Consider the following 19991-nt stretch of genomic DNA (forward strand, 5'->3'; position numbering starts at 1 on the left):
CCGCAAACTCTGCGCTGACATCACATTTACCGCACACACTGGGTTCAATAACAGAAAGCTGAATGGCTATTGCATGCTGGTCTCATTTGTAGTTGTAATACCGTAAATTACACTTGGAGTAGTGAAATAAAGAACTACAACACAACGAAAACCAAGCAACAACAACAACAACAACAAAAAAAATTATATTAGATGCAGCGCTACATAGACTTTAGAAAAATAAGACCTGTGCAAAAATATTTAAGACCTAGAACAGTGAATTTAAGTCTTTTAGGGCCTAAAATTTAGATTTTTAAATGTTGTGCTTTTTAAGACATTTTTAAGACCCCGCGGAAACCCTGCAGCAAACAATGGATGTTCCAATACTGTTTATAACAGACAGTTTGAACTGACACATCTTGTTTTGTGTTCAACAGAACAAAGAAATGCACAAAGTTTGGAACTACATGAGTGTAGCTCATTTCCATCCACCAACTTTTTATGCGCATTTTGGAATATTGCATAAAAAAACCCTGGAAGAAAACACTAATATGTGCATACATTTTTAAAAAAGCACAAAAAAATATGCACACAACTGAGTAGGATGAACTTTTTTTCTGATAAAAATGATGGAAACGCATTTACCAGATAAATTCCAGCAAGTGCATTCATAGATATATATACACTAGATATTGCATAGGGACCCTGAGCATGCATTAATAGCGCCACCACATTTGAACAGAGCTTCCAGAACAAATGTCACTCAATCGCACTAGTCAGGACAGTGTTACTACGTCAAGATGCTGGTCGGTTAAGTGAAGGAGTCGTTTATAAGGGAGGTTCATTCACAAACAAATCGCTCCCTCCATCAGTGTGTAAAGTGAAAGCAGGAGAGGAGGTGTGTATGAGGACAAGGATTAGATTAAATTTAACAGGGAGGGTGGACAGTACATTTCCATACACACAAACACAAGCTTTTTGTCAGGAATGCCTGTGCGGTCACTAATCTATCAATGTAGAAAAATGATGTGAAATTATAATTTTCGTCATTTAAAAAAATTGCATACTGACCTCTGGGAAAACTCCCAATCATAGATATATGTGTATATGTGTATATCTCCGACAGTGGAGTCCTCCACTGCAGCTTGGTCCTGCATTCATTTCAAAAGAGCGATACCCTGTACTAAAATGGCGGCTTTATTGACGCATTCTTTCCAATAGACAACAACAGGGTAATGTAATGTAATGTATTTTTTATTTAGTGCCATGTCAGCAACCAAGGCTATCTTCATGGCAGGAATCTTTCAACAATAAATATACAATTTAAAAATCAACAAACAAAATAAAACATAAATTAAATAAGATTTTTTGTGTTAATACATGATAAAAATTCTAAAATCTTTTCTGGTTCCACTTTGTCAAAAATGTCCTTAAAAGAGTTCATTTCATAAAAAGTCCTTCTGGAATCAGTAAAAGCAGGACAGTCCAGTAAAATATGTTTTACAGTGATAGGAGTTTTGTAGCACAAACACTGAGTGGGGTTTTCACCTTGGAGCAAAAATCCATGTGTAATTCTCGTATGTCCAATACGGCATCTGGTAAAAACTACTTGATCAAATCGATTCTTAAAATGTCTTAAAATTCTGTGTGAAACTTCAGGTTGAATTTCATGTAGTTTATTGTTTTCTAATGCATCCCATTCCTTTTGCCACTTGTTTAAAATGTAAGCGTTGATAAAAGGTTTCATCTCTGACGGAGGAATTTGGCATTTGTTTATTACTTGCTTCAAAGCATCTTTAGCAGCTGCATCAGCTCGCTCATTGCCTAAAAGCCCGACATGTCCAGGAACCCAGCAAAAAATGATGTGATAAAACTGATTTTGTAGTTGGTGAACTTTAGTTAAAATATTGTCAATCAAAGGATGATCATTTGTTGAAGATTCCATAACTTGGAGGCATGATTTAGAGTCTGTGAAAATGATGGATTTCTTTTGTTGTGCATTTTCTATGTACTCCAATGCTAAAAGTAAAGCGCGGGCTTCAGCTGTGAATATGGAGCATTCTTTAGATAGACTGATTCCATGACTTTGTTCCCCTGTCACCATTGCTGCTGCTACATTACTTTCCATCTTTGAACCATCTGTGAAGATTGGTATGTGCTGAGAGTATTGAGTTCTGATATCCAGGTATTGTTGTTTGTACATATTGGGATGAGTAACTCCTTTCTTCTGGTGTCCTAGCTCCATATTGATTATAGGCATCTTTAAATTCCAGGGAGGCAATGAGTTGAAGTGTATTTGTTTTAAAATGTCCAGGTTTAAATTTAGATTTTGTAAGTGTGAATTGATACGTAAACCAAATGGTCTGATGGTTTTTGGCTTACTTTCATATAATTGTACAAACTGAGGTTCGAAAACTGCAGTATAAGCTGGGTTATTCTTATTTGCCTTTAGTTTGATAGCATATTGTAATGAAAGTTTCAGCCGTCTATTTTGAAGTGAGGGTTCGTTAGCTTCAATGTACAGACTCTGAACGGGTGATGTTCTGAATGCTCCTAAAGCAAGCCGTAATCCTTGATGGTGGACTGTATTGAGGATTTGTTTATAAGATTTCCTGGCAGAGTCATAAATTATGCTTCCATAATCCAAACGAGATCGAATGAGTACTCTGTACAATCGTAAAAGTACAGTTAAGTCAGCACCCCAATTTGTTTTTGCCAACACTTTGATTATGTTCATAGCTTTGAGGCACTTGTTTTTCAAAAATTTTAAATGAGGGATAAAAGTCATTTTGTAATCAAAAAGGAGACCTAAAAACTTGATTTCTTTAACAACTTTGATCATATTTCCATTGATAAAAAGTTCTGGATCATGATGAAGTGATCGCTGGATACAAAAATGTGTACAAACAGTTTTTGTTTTAGAGAACTTAAAACCATTTTCGACAGCCCACTGGTTAATTTTGTGAATATTTAACTGCAATTGCCTTTCAATTGTATTCATGTTCTTCCCTCTGTAACAGATACATAAATCATCCACGTAGATGCTGCAGAACATATTTGGAGCAATGATTTCCACAATGCTATTTATTTTAATATTGAAGAGTGTGACCGAGAGTATACTTCCTTGAGGAACTCCGAGTTCTTGTTGGTGGGTATTTGAAAGGGAATTTCCCACTTGGACTCTGAAGTTTCTTCTAGTGAGAAAGTTTGAAATGAAGGTAGGAAGTTTTCCTCTAAATCCCATTTGGTGAAGATCTTTTAAAATTCCATATCTCCATGTTGTGTCATAAGCTTTTTCTAAATCAAAGAAAACAGCAACAACATGTTCTTTTCTGATGAATCCATCTCTGATATAAGTTTCTAGTCGGATTAACTGATCCAATGTACTCTTTCCACGTCTAAATCCACACTGGTAGTCAGTTAGTTGTTTGTTTTTTTCTAGTGTCCAGACAAGACGGTTGTTAATCATTCTTTCCATCGTTTTACATAAACAACTGGTCAGAGCAATTGGTCTGTAGTTATTTGGATCAGTGTGGTCTTTTCCTGGTTTAGGTATAGCTATTACTGTTGCTTCTTTCCACGAAGCTGGAATTTTTCCCGAAGACCAGATGTTGTTGAACTCGTCCAGTAGGAGGCTTAGTGAACTATATGGTAAGTGTTTTAAAAACTGGTAATGGATTTTATCTGGTCCAATGGCTGTATCATGTGAGCATTTTAAAGAATTTATTAATTCTTTAATTTTAAAAGGTTGATTATATACTTCTTTGTTGTCAGAATAAAAATTTAGTTCTTTGCATTCCTGCTGTGCTCGTATGATTTGAAATGCTGGGAGGCAGTTCTCTATTGATGAATTCTTTTCGAAGGCTTCAGCTAATGTATTTGCTATGTCCATTTCCTTTGTTTGAAGTATTCCTTGTTTTATAATATGTTGTATGCGAGTTCCATTTTCCTTTCCCTTCATTTTACGGATCATGTTCCAAATCTTCTTCATGGGAGTATAGTAAGTTAAGCTGGATACAAATTGTTTCCAGCTTTGTTTCTTTGCTTCATTTAGGGTTCTGCGAGCTTGGGCTCTACAAATTTTAAAATGGATAAAATTTGTAGTTGTTGGATGTTTATTAAAAGCACGTTCTGCTTTTTTCCGAGTTTCAATAGCTTTTTTACATTGTTCATTAAACCAGGGATTTGTCTTTCGTTGTGGTTTTGTTGATGTCTTTGGGATGGTTTCATCTGCTATAGCGATTAACTGCTGAGTGAAGTCTTCTATTGAGTTCTGATTATCTTGGGTAGCTGACATAAATTTTTCACAACACAAGGTTTGAAAGGTGGTCCAGTCTGCTTTCTTGAGTTGCCATCTTGAAGGTCTACTTGTTACATCCAGTTGTGGAAATGTGAGGATAATTGGGAAGTGGTCACTCCCGCATAGATCATTCCATACTCTCCATGAACAGTCAAGTAAAAGATCAGCACTACATATTGTCAGATCGATTGCTGTATAAGTACCATGTCCTGGATGAAGATATGTTTTGGTTCCATCATTTAAAAGACATAAATCATTATTTTCTATAAAAGTTTCCATTCTTCTTCCTTTGGCATCACAGTGATCATCACCCCATAAGATGTTGTGGCTGTTAAAATCACCCATCAGTAAAAATGAAGTTGGTAATTGTGAAATAAGTTTGTCCAGTTCTTGAGGTATTACAGCTTCATGAGGTGGGATATAGATAGAGCATATTGTAATTGTTTTATGTAGAGTAAGTTGAACTGCTGTTGCTTGTAATTGAGTGTCCAATACAACTTGACTGTGGATAATGTCGTTTCTCACTAGGATAGCTGATCCTCCAGAGGGTCGTTGTATGTTTGGTCCACATATACTAATCATATTAAAACCTTTAAAAGTTAAGGCATCATTTGGAGATAAGTGGGTTTCCTGAATACAATAGGCAAGTGGGTTAAAAACAGAATTTAAATGCTGTAATTCTGCAAAGTTGGTTTTTAGTCCCCGACAATTCCACTGTATTATGTGATTGTTTATTCTCAAGTGGGAAATATAGGTACAGGTCCTTTATTTTTACATTTAGGTGAGAGACTACGACTACGACTGGTCGTTGTCTCCGTCATTTCAATATCTTTAGGATTGTCATCTTTGTGAGTTCGACATTTATCTTGATTTGGTTGTTGATTTGTTGTACTTGGAGTATTCTTTTTCACTTTTGATTCTTTCTGTTCTAGGTATGAGTCTTGAATTGGTCCAGTTTGAATGAGTTCATTTTTTGTTTTTTGGGAAGTTGAGTTTTTGGTGTTGCTTATGGTTTGAGGTTTGTCCTTGAATAGCCAAGTTAGATCCGTCTGACAACTTATTGATTGAGTTTTTGGTGTGACTGCAACAGAATAGGGCTTTTTCAGACAGAAGGCAGGAAGAGCTTCAACTATTTTACGAGCTTCAGGATAACTCATCTTCCTTGTGTGTTTTATTTTTTGTATTTCTTTCTCTTTATGCCAAATGGGACAATTCTTTGATGAGGCTGCATGATCTCCAAGGCAGTTTTTACATTTAGGAGGTTTTGTGCAGTTCATTCCATGATCATCCTCACCACAGTTTTGACATGTTGTCTTATTTTTGCATCCTGCAGATCCATGACCAAATTTCTGGCATTTAAAACATCTCAGTGGATTTGGTATGAATATATCTACAGCAACACTTAAATATCCAAGTTTGATTTTCTCTGGTGGTTGTGGTCTGTTGAAGGTCAGAATGTATGTTCCCGTTTTAATCATCTGCCCATCCTTTTTGATGATTATTCTTTTTACGTCGATTACACCTATTGGTTTTAATTCTAAAGCGATTTCAGATTCGTCCATATCTTGTAATTCTCTGGTGCGGATTACACCTTTGCTGTTGTTCAGGGTAGAATGAGGGAATGCTTTCATAGTAATTCCAGCCAAAGTTGTTGCTTGTAGTAAATTTTCTGAGTTAGCTTTCCTAGCACATTCCACCAAAATTTGTCCAGATCGCAGCTTTTTAATGTCTTTTACTGTTCCTGCAATTCCTGTGATTCCTTTGTGGATCGCAAAAGGGGACAGTTTGGTCAGGGGCATGTCATCAGTCAGTGATTCCAGTACAATAAATCTTTGCCAGTTTTCATTTTCAGATGGGAAATTAAAACCAGTTCTTAGTTCAGTCTCCAAGTCTTGTTCCAATATCCGTTTTTTAGTGTTTTGATTTTTTGCCATAATGTTTAGATATTTGTTCTTCATCTCTGCTCCTCACCCACCTCGGAGTCCTACAAGGGGATGTACAGAGCCACGGACATCCACTGGATGTACATCAAGGATACAGTGATGATATACTTGAGCATATAAACACAGGGTCTATAATACTCAATTGACCCTATGCCAGCGCCTTCCGGGAGAAAGGCAAGTCCTGACAAGCCGATTGATTGGAATGGGCCTTTCCAATCTCTCGTCTAGTTGAAGTATGAGCCAAAGTGATGTGTTGGATAATTGATAGCCGCAGCAAATCAAAATCCTCAATCACCAGGATCTCTTCCTCCACCAACACGAGTCGCAACTCACGGCCAACAAGTTGCCCCATTTGTCGCCTCTTACGAACAGCAAGGGGGTGCTAGGGACCTATTCTACCCCGGGTCCCCACGGGGAACAACAACAGGGTAGGGGACATCTAATTCAATTCAATTTAATTCAGCTTTATTTGTATAGCGCTTATACAATGTAGATTGTGTCAAAGCAGCTTCAAACAAATGTTCATAGTAACTGGATCAGGGTAGTTTAGTTTTTAGTGTTTAAGTTCAGTTCAGTTTAGCTCAGTTCAGTGTGGTTTAGTCATTGCTGAGAGTCCAAACACTGAAGAGCAAATTCATCGATGCGTAGCTCTACCGATCCTGAACCATGCAAGCCAGAGGTGACAGCGGAGAGGAAAAAAAAAACTTCACCGATAGAAGAGTGAAGAAAAAAAACCTTGAGAGAAACCAGACTCAGTTGGGCATGACCATTTTAATTTCTCTGCTGGCCAAAAGTCTTGTGCAAAGCTGCAGTCTCAGTTATGGAGGCTGGGAGCTGGCCTCAGCGAAGACTCGTCTGTCCCTGCAGCATCACTGGAATCAGTCTAATGTATATATCTAATGTCTATGATGTGCATCAAAAAAAAGTCATGTGATTTGAGTCAATAGATCATGTGATAGCAAAAATGGAATGAAGTTTTATCAGGAAGTTATGGTTTTGTTCTCTTGGACACATTAATTGGTTATTCGCAAAGGTTTTATGAGATAGTCCAGTTTAGCGCATACAATTATTTAGCATTTTTGGGTGGAAACATAGCTAATGATTTATTTTTGCGTGGACTATTCCTTTAAAGAGCACTGAACAATCTGAAGAACATCCGCTGACAAAATCTTCAGAGTCAGATTTAGGGAAATATATTAAACTATAAACATCATACAGATCCTTTCTAAATGTCTACTGAACAACTAACAGGAAATTACAGAAATCAAATCTCAACTCAAAATCCATTAATCACTCAAAACACATCCTAATATGTTAACCATGTCTATTAAACAAATATCAGACTAATTTGCCAAGCTAACTATAAGCTTCTCTTTATTTCAAAAGCGGGAAACTAACTGATGTCCTTCAACACCTTGCGTGACTTCCACATATCCCATTTTAAACTGAATTGAATGTATTTTCTACGTCATCTGTTTTACATTCATAATTAATGCTGCAATCTGGACCGCTAGGGCTAGAAGCGAGAGCAGCGGCTAGCAGCACAGATTTGTTGTTGTTGGGTGGAGTGCAAAAACGAAAAGCTTGCCAGTGGATTTTTCGAGGCTATTTATGTTTGGTTTTGCTGCAATTATATAGCAACCTTAAAAGCCAGATATTTCAATGGTGGTTTTGTGATTATGAGCACACACGCTGCAGTAATCACTGCAATGAATGGACTGCGGAAAGGAAATGATTCTGCCAGGGGAATATTAGTATACAAGACATATGTTTGCCCTTGAGTGAGTGGAATAAGTGAATGTGCAATCAGGTCTGGAAAGACTAAGCGCAAAGTCACCTTCTCTATATTTGTACCTCAAGGGAATGTCAGATGTCTGTAAGCGTTCCCAAACTGCAGTGATACAAAGAGGAAATGCAGTTTTAGATCTGAGATTATAAGTGCATGCATCCCTGCGGACAGGTTCTAGTTCAAGGGTTAATCGTTCAACCAAAAATGAACATTTGCATTTCATTTACTGACCCACAGGGGCTATCCTAGATGTAGCTGAAATTGTAGTCCATGATGATTCACAAAAGGTCCGTAGCTACAAACACTTTTAAACTACTTAAAAAAAGAAAACATATTCAGGTAATATAAGATATAAACTTGTGTGCTCTTTTAATGGAATTTGATGCCGCACATTGAATGGAAAGATGCAGGTGTCTGTGGTCCTTTAAGGTAATCAAAAAATAAAAAATAAATAAATTAATTAAAATAAATAAATAAATAAATTAAAAACTTTAAAAAATAAAAAAAAAAATAAAAAAAAAATTGCTGTTTACATGGTAGTCTAGACTCTAAATCAGAGTATTGTCTTAATCATATTAAAATCTGAGCATTGGTGTCCATGTACGTACTCATTGAAAGTGCCAGATAATGTTCCAAGTTTTCAGAGACATTTCTTTGAGTTGATTCTATGGGCTCTTAAATGTGTCATTAAGTTTGACGTGTTTATGCCCCTACACACAACTTTTGTACACTATCTGCTTCACGTTGCTGTGTCAGAATCCTTGCTTGTAAAATACATTTTAGAACGCTTAGTTTAAGCAAATTTGATGAACGTGATTATTTGTGTTGATCTGAAGAGTCGCTATCGCTCACCGAATGCGCTGTACTGCGTGCGTTGCATGTGTCTGTTCCCTAAGCAACAAGAACAAACAACGCGTACCTATGTGTGCCTTTGATGCACCCCTTGATGCTTCTTACATCCTTGTCTCAGCACAAGTGGCACCGAAATTAGGCACCGAATTTCCTTTGCTGAATTGGATCGGTACATACCGGTTACAAAGGTACCAGTGCTATGATAGCACCAGGTTTTGGTACACAACCCTACGGAGGATTACACAAGGATTTTAAATTTTTAATTAAACAGGAAATACAGTTCAAGCCATACTTGATTTGTTGAGTGATTGCAAATTTGAACTATACATGTTTAAATGAGTTTATCATCTGCATGTGTTTAAGGCAAGTGACAGTATGAGCATTACATGCCACTTTAAATAACTTAGGCATAAGAAATTATGTTTTTAACTTTAAGAAATATTATTTTGATTTGTGCACATACAATGAAGATACACTTTACGGTGTTATTTTACATTGGATTACTCAATTTGTGCCAGAATACTCTCAGACAACCATAAATTATGGTTTATTTAAATTTAATGGTTTATTTCATTTGAGTCTTTGCTCTACTGTATTTATCAATGCTTGTGATTGGTTTATTATATTTTATGCACATCAACTCTCCAACAAAATCCTCTTAATTAGTCAAATTTTATGAATTACTTTCCAAATAGAGCTATTTATTTCATTTGGTCAAAATATACTCGATATTTCAAAAGCATCACAGAATTATTTTCCCATATTGTGTAGCTCTAATCTTAGGAATCACTAAGGACTTATTTCCTGGATGGCCTCAGCAATTCCTTCATTTTTTTCATTTTCATGTAAACAATCCCTTTAAATTGAGCTCCTTCTGACCTGGCTAAACTTTAGCCACTTTTGACTTATTAAAGAGCCATTATAAAGCAGGTTTAACACTCAGATGAGCTCAAACTAAAAACGGTGTGTGTGACAGAGATGTTTTATTGACTCTGAGAAGCTTCAGGCTTTGGCTAAACTGCATTGTGCGCTTTGAATGATGACAAAGCACATTCACACAGGAATTTCAACCATCTGAGCAAACATAATGACGTATCATGGGTCAAAAAGTCAAATTGAAAATGTCACCCTCTCTTTCCACTGGAAGATACAGCAGATTTGAAGACATCTTCCATTTCTTGCTTCAAGAAATTGCAGTTTGCAACAAAAAAACGTAATTTAGTCTCAATAAGGGAAGCCATGCATAGAGCACAGCTCGTACCCAAGAGACTTTCTGTTAGTTAACTTGTTTTATGATCAACATAAACCTGCTGGGAAATTTGTGTGTTGAAATATTTTGTGCTTCAGCAACTTTCGCAATATTTTCTTATAAAATGACAGGAATTCGACCATGAAGATTTGTCAAACAGCATTAAATGTTGACCTTTGAATTATTCAAACGAAAAGTATTACATTCAAACCCCACTTTTGAGTTCTGCATTCATGTTTAAATTAAGATAGTATAACTTTGAGATGTTTAATCCAGGTCTGTTTAAAAGATGTGAATATAGAATTTTAGTCACATATAAACATAGCAGACTATCTTTACAGCATTCAAATTTTAAATAAGAGAAGTTGAAGCATGCTTGCTTGCTTGCTTGTGTATGTCTGAGATGATGTGTTTGGTGATCAGTGCTTATGAGAATAAATTCAAATTCAAAATATTATCATTTAAAGCATCAAGCACATACTGTTAGCATTATGATTGGTTAGATGAAGTGTTCAGGTCAAGTGTTTATTGCAGATAGGTCTGCATGACATTGGAAAAATCAAACATCGCAATATGTATTTATTCTGCAACACATATTGTAATCTGAATATAATTTGTAAACTGTTATCCAGGTCACTGGATGACTTGGAATAAGCATTTGGAAAGAATTAATCTTTTATTATCGATTGGGATGATTATGATTCTGTAGAGATGTGCATTTGCGTAAAATAAAATAAATCTACAAGCATAGATAAATAACATTAATATTTAAGCATATAAATAAAAGTCTTACGGTTTTCAGGTATATAGAGTAATTGAATGAATGAATGAATAAAGGATAATTTAAACTTTTGCGTCAGGCGCACGCGTATGCTATGGCGCGGCCTATGCGCAGACGCATATCCCTCTACGTGTCCGTCAGCGTCGCTGACGCACACCTCTCAAAAAATGTAACTACACGTCGCAACGACGTGTAGCGCAAGCTCTGTGATTGGTCGGCTTGGTAGCCGTGTGGTAAGCGTGGGTAGGACCGAGATCCGTGCGAGCCCAATGGAGCGATTGTTAACAAATGTGGAGTCCCGTGAAGGAAATCCAGATGGAAAGTTTTGTTTTGTGTTTACCTCATAGTTAAAGTTGTTGCATGTCCGCCATGTCCTCATGCCTCAAAAAACACATGCAAATGATCAATTATAATCTAGACTCAACATTGCAGATCCTGTGATGTGACTATTGTAAATGATCACATTACGATATTTATGCTAAAACGATATATTGTGCAGCTCTACTTACAGTAGTGCCAGAATAAATAAATAAATAAATAAATAAATGAATAAATAAATAAATAAAATAAATAAATAAATAAATGACTGAACAAACAACTAACTAACTATAGAGTGAAAAAGTTCTCAAAACGAATGATTTTTAAAAACATTTTATAATAGTACACAATTATTTGGTGGCTGAGGTTTATGGGCATACTTTGGAGGTTCCTAAATATGCATTTCAGACTGTCAAAAATGATTTGGTGGAGTGTACAAAGCCCATACACTTCTATGGATTATAAAAACAAGCAATTTTGTCACCAATAAACCTTTTTCTGCCATATTAAAAAGCACAAAAAATACCATAATACATTTTTTTTTTTTAAATAGCAAATTATTCCTTCATAGTAGAGAAATAAGTATTGAACACAGAAAACATATTTGTAAAGATGCTATTAACTTTAATTTTTACCGGATGTTAGTAAAAGCCAAAGAAATCCATATATAAGAAAAAACTAAATTAATTAGTTTACAAATTACGTTACGTGTAATAAAATGAAATGACGCAGAGAAAAAGTACTGAACACATGATGAAAGGGAGGTGTAGAAAGGACGTGAAAGCCCAGACAGCAGGTGAAATCTCTCAGTGGTTCGAATGCAACCATCAAACCGTCGTCAATGTAAATTAATATTAACTGGTTCCGACCAACAACTACATTATCAGGATGATAAAGATGAAAGCAGAGTTGGACATTTTAGCAAGACAGTGATCCAAAACACAGCCAAGAATACTCTCATGCTTTCAGAGAAAAAAAAAAAAAAATCAAGCTGTACAATGGCCTGCTCAATCACCTGACTTGAATCCAAGAGAAAATACAAATTAAAGATCAGATTTGACAAGCGAGACCCACAGAACCATCACGATTTTTACACTCTGTTGAACTTAAAAATCACACCTGTGCAATTTGACTTCATTCTCCATATGAGAGGCATCTTTTAGCTGCCAACACCAAAAAAGCCTTTTATTTAAAATATTAAATACATTTCATTAGTTCAGTACTTTCTCCTTGTGTTATTCCATTGGTATTACACATGACGAATGTTTCAGAATTTTTGTTTTGTTTTATTTTTATATTTGTATTGTTTGGGTTATTACCAAAATCTGGTTTAATTCCATGTTAACAGGTCCTTTAGAAATATTATTCTCTGGAAAAAAAGTGACATTTCTATACTTATTTTCCCCGCTGTATGTCATTTCACTGATTTTGACAGTCCAAAGAACCAAAACATTAAAAACAATTCATTGCCATTCCACATCCTATTTAACAGCCATATTAGTCAAAGCAGCAACAAGAAATGATCATGTGCAGTTAAAATAGTGTAAAAGAGAAAATAAAAGATGTCATGTTACAGTTGTAGGAGTTGAGTTTACAGTAGAGTTGTTTTGCGATGATCTCACTGCTATCCCTTTGACAGAACGACTTTTATTAAACGGCAATAGAGAGTGATTGATTCTTGAAAGATCTGTGCGTTCCTGTTGACAGCGTCTGCGCTGAGGAGCAACAAGCGGTATGTGAACGAGGCAGTGCAGCAGAGGAGACGCAACAAGAACAAATTACTTATTCTGTTCTCTGGTGGAAGAAACCAGCACCTGCACTGTGAGAATCTCAGAAAAGAGAAAGACAGAATTAAAGAGTCCGGAAGTCAAGCCGAGGCCTGTTTTAATATTCTGATCACATAAACCTGTTTGCTAAAAATATAAAGAGCACCATATAGGCCCTAAAGACTGGAAAATCTCTATTTCTATCTCAATATTTGAAGTCTGTTCTGAAGCGGAAAATATGCAAATGGAAACCCACATAAAATTCATTTGCATATATTTACAGTATGTTAAACTCTCTTGTGGTGTGTATTTGCTGACGTTAAATGAAATGATGACAGGAGAAAGGAGCTGTGGCCATCACATTTACACTTGTGGATGCTAGATTAGAACGAAAATCACTTCAGAGAACTGTTTGGAGGAAAAAATAAATAATACAAAAATTGTGTCATAAGGAGAAACCACAATAGCCAAAAAAGACAGGGAAGTGGTATTTATTTTAGACTTAACGTACACAGATGTACTCCCACTATGCTTTGCAAACCGTGCCCATGGCCGTTGCTCAGATCGTTTAAGAAGTGTGAGTGCTCTGAATCGGGTTTAGTCACGGTTCAGTTTGCCAGACCTGGCCTGGTTAGAAGAGGTGTGCCAGAGCGCAGTTCAGTTGCGCTTGGACACGTTATGCTTGTAGTGTAAGTGCAAAGTGCGCCAGAGCCCGAAACTGAAGACAAGGGACTGTTTCATATGTTTATAAATCATTCTTACTGTTCTATAAACGCAAACGGTCATAGATTATGACAGTTTATAACTGCTGCACCTCCAGCAAACCTCCTAATACCTGCAGCACAAGGGCTTTATGGTTGTTTATAAAGCCTGATTTATACTTCTGCGTCAGGTGACCGGCGTAACCCACGGCGCATGCAACGCGCGTGGCTGTGCATTTATACTTCTGTGCGCTGTCTCTGTCGGTCTGCATTAACACTTCTGAAACGCTAGTTGGCAGTGAGGTCTAATTGTTTCTCTGTGTCGAGTTTCTTCGCTGCTTTTTTGCTTTTCCTGAACACTTCCGGGATGTACAAGTGGCTCAAACTCGCTCATTTTGAGGCAGGAACCGGCGGACGTGCAACAACTTTAACTATGAGGTAAACACAAAACAAAACTTTCCATCCGGAGCTCCTTCACGGGACTCCACACTTGTAAACAATCGCTCATGCCATTCGCGCGGCTCTCGGTCCCGCCCAGACTCGTCAGCGCCACCAAGCCGACCAATCACAGAGCTTACGCTACGCGTCGTTGCGACGTGTAGTTACATTTTTTGAGTGGTGCACGTCAGTGACGGCGACGGCCACGGCGAAGGGCTATGTGTCAGCACCGTAGCATACGCCGGCGTTTGACGCAGAAGTATAAATCAGGCTTAAGCGTCAAAAGTGGCTGATCTGTTCAGCGAAATATTTGGCTGCATGTCACTGCATATCAAACTACTAAACCGTTATAACTAAAGAAATCCACTGTACTGAGCGAAAGCATTTCTTAAACTGAACAGCGCACCATCGATGACATAAGCGTGCTCAGGCTAGAATGCAATGTGAGTGCGGACCGTCTGGGAAGACAGGAGGGAGGACAAGCATGCTTCAGCCCGGTTCAAGGCAACTATAGTTTGAGTACGCCCTCACCAATATGCCTCCAAGATGCCAAAATGGTTACAGTTTTGTTTGTTTTGCTGCTTTACTATAAATAACAAAATAAGAAATGAAACTATTTGTTCTATTATACACTATAATAAATATTAAAAGTTAACATTATTTTTGTCTAAATAAGTCCCAACACATTAAATGAAAACATTAAGAATATAAAAGTAAATAACAATTCGATTAAATAAAATAGTTATTAAATAGACCTCCTAGTTTTTCTGCTATCGCTGAATCCAACACAAAATCAAGTAGCAAATTTTTGTGATCCTGCAAAATTCTTGATTCAAACTATAGATGGGCATAGAATATTTTTTTTAATCTAGATGGCTCATTGAAATTCTGCCGAAGGCATTCAGAATATGTGTGCTACCCAAATAATAAGTCTTTGAGAGCGGCTTTCTCAAGGCAGGTGGTGCATTAGAACAGGGGCTCATCTCCTGTTTCTAAAATGCAACACAAACTGCTTGAGAAACTGTTCTACTAAGATAATTGGTGATGAAAATTAACTATGTTCAATTAGAATTACTTGTGTTTACTAACTGTTTATTCAGTTAAACATGAAACTGTAGGCCTACATAAGGTCCAAACAGCGATTTTTGACCACCTTAATCCGACTAAAGTCATAACTGAACTAAACAGAATTGGAATAAAGACATGTGGAGTATGCAGTATTAGTGGCATTATTGAAGTAAACACTGCAAACTCATTCACACCCCGAAGGCGTCAAAATCTGAAGCATGGTCAAGCCCCTTGCCATTGTTCTTGTAATTGTGTCAGATTGCACACTTGACATGATTTATATATATATAAACACAATTAATGCTGCATTACCAGGCTATCCTGCGTTTCCCCCAGAGTTTCATGCAATTTCGGGTGTATCATTTTTAATATTTAGACTTTAACTGCAGTTCAGCAGTTCACTCTCATTAAGCATATTTTCATTCAGGATGTTTTAATGGAATTTGATACCGCATGGCGAAAGAAAAGAAAAACCTCCGCATTTCTTGCATGATCCTTTAAGGTAATCAAAAATCGCTGCTTACATGAGACTCTTAATCAGTATTATCTTAATCATAAAAGCAGAGTACTGGTGTCCATGTAAATGTGAAAGTGCCAAATGAAGTCGCAAGCTGTCAATGACAGCCCATTCCTTTGCCTTAAGCTGCATCCATGAGCCCTCAAATGTTTCATTAAGTTTGACGTGTTCCCATCACCCCCCCCCCCCCCCCCCCCGCCCCTTTTTTTGTAAAAGTGTCTGCTTCACATTAGTGTGTCAGAATCCTTGCTTGTAAATACAGCCATACTTTAGAACATTTAGTTTAAGCAAATTTGATTAACGTGTGTTGATGAATCTAAAGGGATCCCTTGCTCACCGGGTGCGCTGTACTGCCTGTTTTTTTTTGTTTTGTTTTTTGTAATAAATACGCAGTTTCATGATTAATCATGATTAATTACATTAATTACATTTCATGATTAATTACAAAAAAAGAGTGATTTGATTAATTATGTTGATTTTTTAAATCACGTGACAGATTTTTTTTCCCGCAAAATTGTTCTTCAAATTCCTAAGAATTGCCACCACAACATCATTTTCAATCACAAAAACAAATCACAAAAATTGTAAAAAACTAGAGAGTCTGATTTAAGCATCAACACATAAAAATGTAGCAACAAAATACATAATGCTAAGGCAAAAATGTATTACAAACATAAAAAAGCTGACTTGTAATAATATAAAATAATATAATATAAAATAATATAATATAAAATAATATAGTATAATATAATATAATATAATATAGGCAACGCAGTGGCGCAGTAGGTAGTGCTGTCGCCTCACAGAAAGAAGGACACTCTTTCAAGCCTCAGCTGGGTCAGTTGGCCTTTCTGTGTGAAGTTTACATGTTCTCCCTGCATTCACGTGAGTTTCCTTCAGGTGCTCCGGTTTCCCCCACAGTCCAAAGACATGCAGTACAGGTGAATTGGGTAGGCTAAACTGTCCACAGTGTATGACTGTGAATGAGTGTATGGATGTTTCCCAGAGATGTGTTGCAGCTGGAACGGAATCCACTGTGTGAAACATGTGCTGGATAAGTTGGCCGTTAATTCCGCTGTTGCGACCCCGGATTTATAAAGAGACTAAGTCGAAAAGAAATGAATAATAAAATATAATATAATATAATATAATATGGTGTGAAAATGAACACTTATCGAAAATCTTAGCTATATTTGTACCACTGGGTCCTGCAAGCATTCATGTCTGTATGCTTGTTTACTGTTCTTAAAGGTCAAGAATCTCACACAGTCTAGCATAAGAGTGCCTCCGATTATGGAAAAAACGTGCAAGCATGTAACTGGACACTTGTTATGTCCCAGTCCACATTTCAATGCAGGATTAAGTTCACTGGCATCGATGGAGATAATAATAATTTTGCTGAGCAAACATTTTTGTGCACATTTACAAGGCTTCCAGATCATTTTTGCCATTTGTGAAATGACTGTTTAGAACAAACACTGAGAATTTATGGCTGGCATGTTGTTCATGATCTAAAGAGACTGAAGAGAGTTTGTGTTGTTAGGAGCCCTCTGGCCTTTTGGGGCGCTGTAAGGTCACATGGCACATTCCAAACCTGTTGCCATGGTACATATGGGGTGAGGTGCCTGTGCTCTGCCCCTGATGCCTGCTAAACACACAACCTCAGAGGGTTCAGGCCTCCCCTATGCATGAACTAATTGCTCATGTGCCTGTATGGCAACAGTGTTCAGAGGTGTTTGGTGCTCAGTACCCAGAGCTCTGCAACTGTGCATGTGATCCCGCTGGTTGTGATTTGAGCAAGTTGTTTGTTGTTCCCTCACTGCATTGCGCAGTGCTGGGCGGAGAGGCTGGGTAACTGGAGACCCTGTCTGTGTACCAGTACCCTTCAGAACAAGACTGCTGCGACTATTTATAGTCCTGATACATGGAGATAGCAACCTGTGACATGCAAGACCCAGAGTAAACAAAGATACTGAGCATCATTAAGACACTGAGTCTTAACATTTGCTTTAATTCGTTTAGCGTAGTGTTCGTTAAAAAAAAAACATTTCTAATTCTACCCCTTAGCTTTTCCTCTTACCTCATCATATCGCGCATTTGTGTGAATGGGGTAGAGGTGTCCCAATTTTTTCTTTGCTTGGAGGCGTAGGGGTAAAGGGAAGGGCCATATAGCCCTTCAAACTGAGATTTATCAGGACCACACTACAAACAAAGGAGTATAAGAGATATCAATGACTACAGCAGCAACAAGACAGAATTTTTACTACTTTAATTAAAATTTTTACTACTTGAATTTTTTCTACTAGAAATTCTTAAAATAAATCATTTTTACTACAAACAAGCATCTAATTTGTTACATTCAAATATTGCGGTAAGAAATAATGTTTCAAGAAAAAAAAATACTAAATTTCACTAACAACAGTCCCTTAATAACCACTATAAAACATTAGAAAACATATTTATAATTCTGATATCCTTACCAAATGACTTGACAGAATAGGCCAAAGTACAGTTGTATTCAGAGCTTTACATTAACAACAGTTAGAGATGTGTAGATTTCAGCTCTGGCAGGTTAGACAGACACCTCCACTAGCCACTTTGGCTGGTTGGAAATCATTTTTAAATTGGTGTTTTATAAAAAGCAGGATTCGACAATAGGCATGGCCCAATATTCGTGCGAATGTGATCTTAGAATCGAGAAGCAGCATGACTGACAAACATAACTGAAAAAGCAGGTAAAAACTGAACGAGAGGATGATCACTTGCACGCATAGGTGATGTGATGCAAACGACTGTTGAAAAGCGCGTACCCTCCCGTTTTCTTGCGCGAAGCAACCGTGCCTAGAGAAAGTGCAACTGGTGCGATTGATTCCCTTTGAAATGACTGGACAACTGGACAAAGAGCGATGATCATGCACCCACAGTCCTGCTGCCAGAACCGGCCCCAAGCAATTTGGCGCCCTAGGCAAGATTTTAGGTGGCGCCCCGTTGCATCGCAGTACATTCAAATGCATCATTTGCTTATTATATTTTACTGAGATACAGTTCCAGTAAAATCATCCCAATTAAATGTAAATCACGAATACTTTCCCAATAGAAATATTTAACTCATCTTGTGTTATGAGAATTATTGTCGCAATATATATTGCAAAAAAACAAACAAACAAACAAAACATCACGTTATAATTTTTCAAATATTTTGCAGTCCTAATGTAACCACAAAAGAACAACAACATAGGGCTGTGCAATTAATCGAAAATCCGATTTCGATTTCGGCTTCTATCGATTATGAAAAACCATTAATCGAGATAAACGATTATTGCATCATACACCAAAAGCGCGAAAGACCGTGTGCTTATGTGTGTGTGCAACACGCGCACACACATAAGCACGCGGTCAGCATTCGGTCTCATTCGCACACTGAGACGAGCAGAGGAGCGCAGACATCTAAGTAATCTTAACACGAGCGCTTTAATGGTCAAATAGGTGTCAAAACACAGTGATTAGTGATTATTCATATTAACCCTCATTTGCGTAATAAACAAACAAGTTAAGAATCAAAAGACACTGAAAGAGAAACCATTAAAGTGACAGTGCGAAATGCTGCCGCCTGTTTCAACATTAATCAAACGACAAAAAATTAATTTTCCGTTTAATGGAGAGAAGTTTATTTTACTTATTTCTGAACATAATAGTTTTGATATCTCATGTCTAATTACTGATTTGTTTTATCTTTGCTATGATGACAGTACATAACATTTTACTAGATGTTTTTCAAAATACAAGCATTCAAATTAAAGTGCAATTCAAAGGCTTAATTAGAGTAATTAGGCAAGTCATTGTATAACAGTAGTTTCTTCTGCAGACAATAAAAAAAATATATTGCTTAAGGGGGCTAATAATATTGACCTTAAAATGGGTTTCAAAATATTTAAACCTGCTTTTATTCTAGCTAAAATAAAACAAATAAGAGTTTCTCCAGAAGAAAAAAAAATATTAGAGTAAATACTGTTAAAATTCCTTGCTCTGTTTAACATAATTTAGGAAATAGTTATTTAAAAAAACTAAATTCTCAGGAGCGCTAATAATTTTGACTTCAACTGATAATTGTTTTGAATAATCGTGATTACAATTATGACCAAAATAATCGTGATTATGATTTTTTCCAAAATTGAGCAGCTCTACAACATCAACGTTATACCAGTAACAAAGTTAATTCTCTGCCTCCAGACCTTTCTGACATACTGGCCTTATCTGTCAAGTCATTGCAAAAACAGTATCTGAATTTAA

At 36.8% G+C, this 19991-nt stretch overlaps 1 protein-coding gene across 6 annotated transcripts in view; it reads right to left on the reverse strand.

The window, feature by feature from the left end:
- usp24 (ubiquitin specific peptidase 24) overlaps positions 1-19991 on the reverse strand; it is a 746345-nt gene that overhangs the window by 715606 nt on the left and 10748 nt on the right. The gene's annotated exons all lie outside the window — the stretch shown is intronic.

Source organism: Danio rerio, chromosome 20, assembly GCF_049306965.1.
Source record: "Danio rerio strain Tuebingen ecotype United States chromosome 20, GRCz12tu, whole genome shotgun sequence".
NCBI classification, from domain to species: domain Eukaryota; kingdom Metazoa; phylum Chordata; class Actinopteri; order Cypriniformes; family Danionidae; genus Danio; species Danio rerio.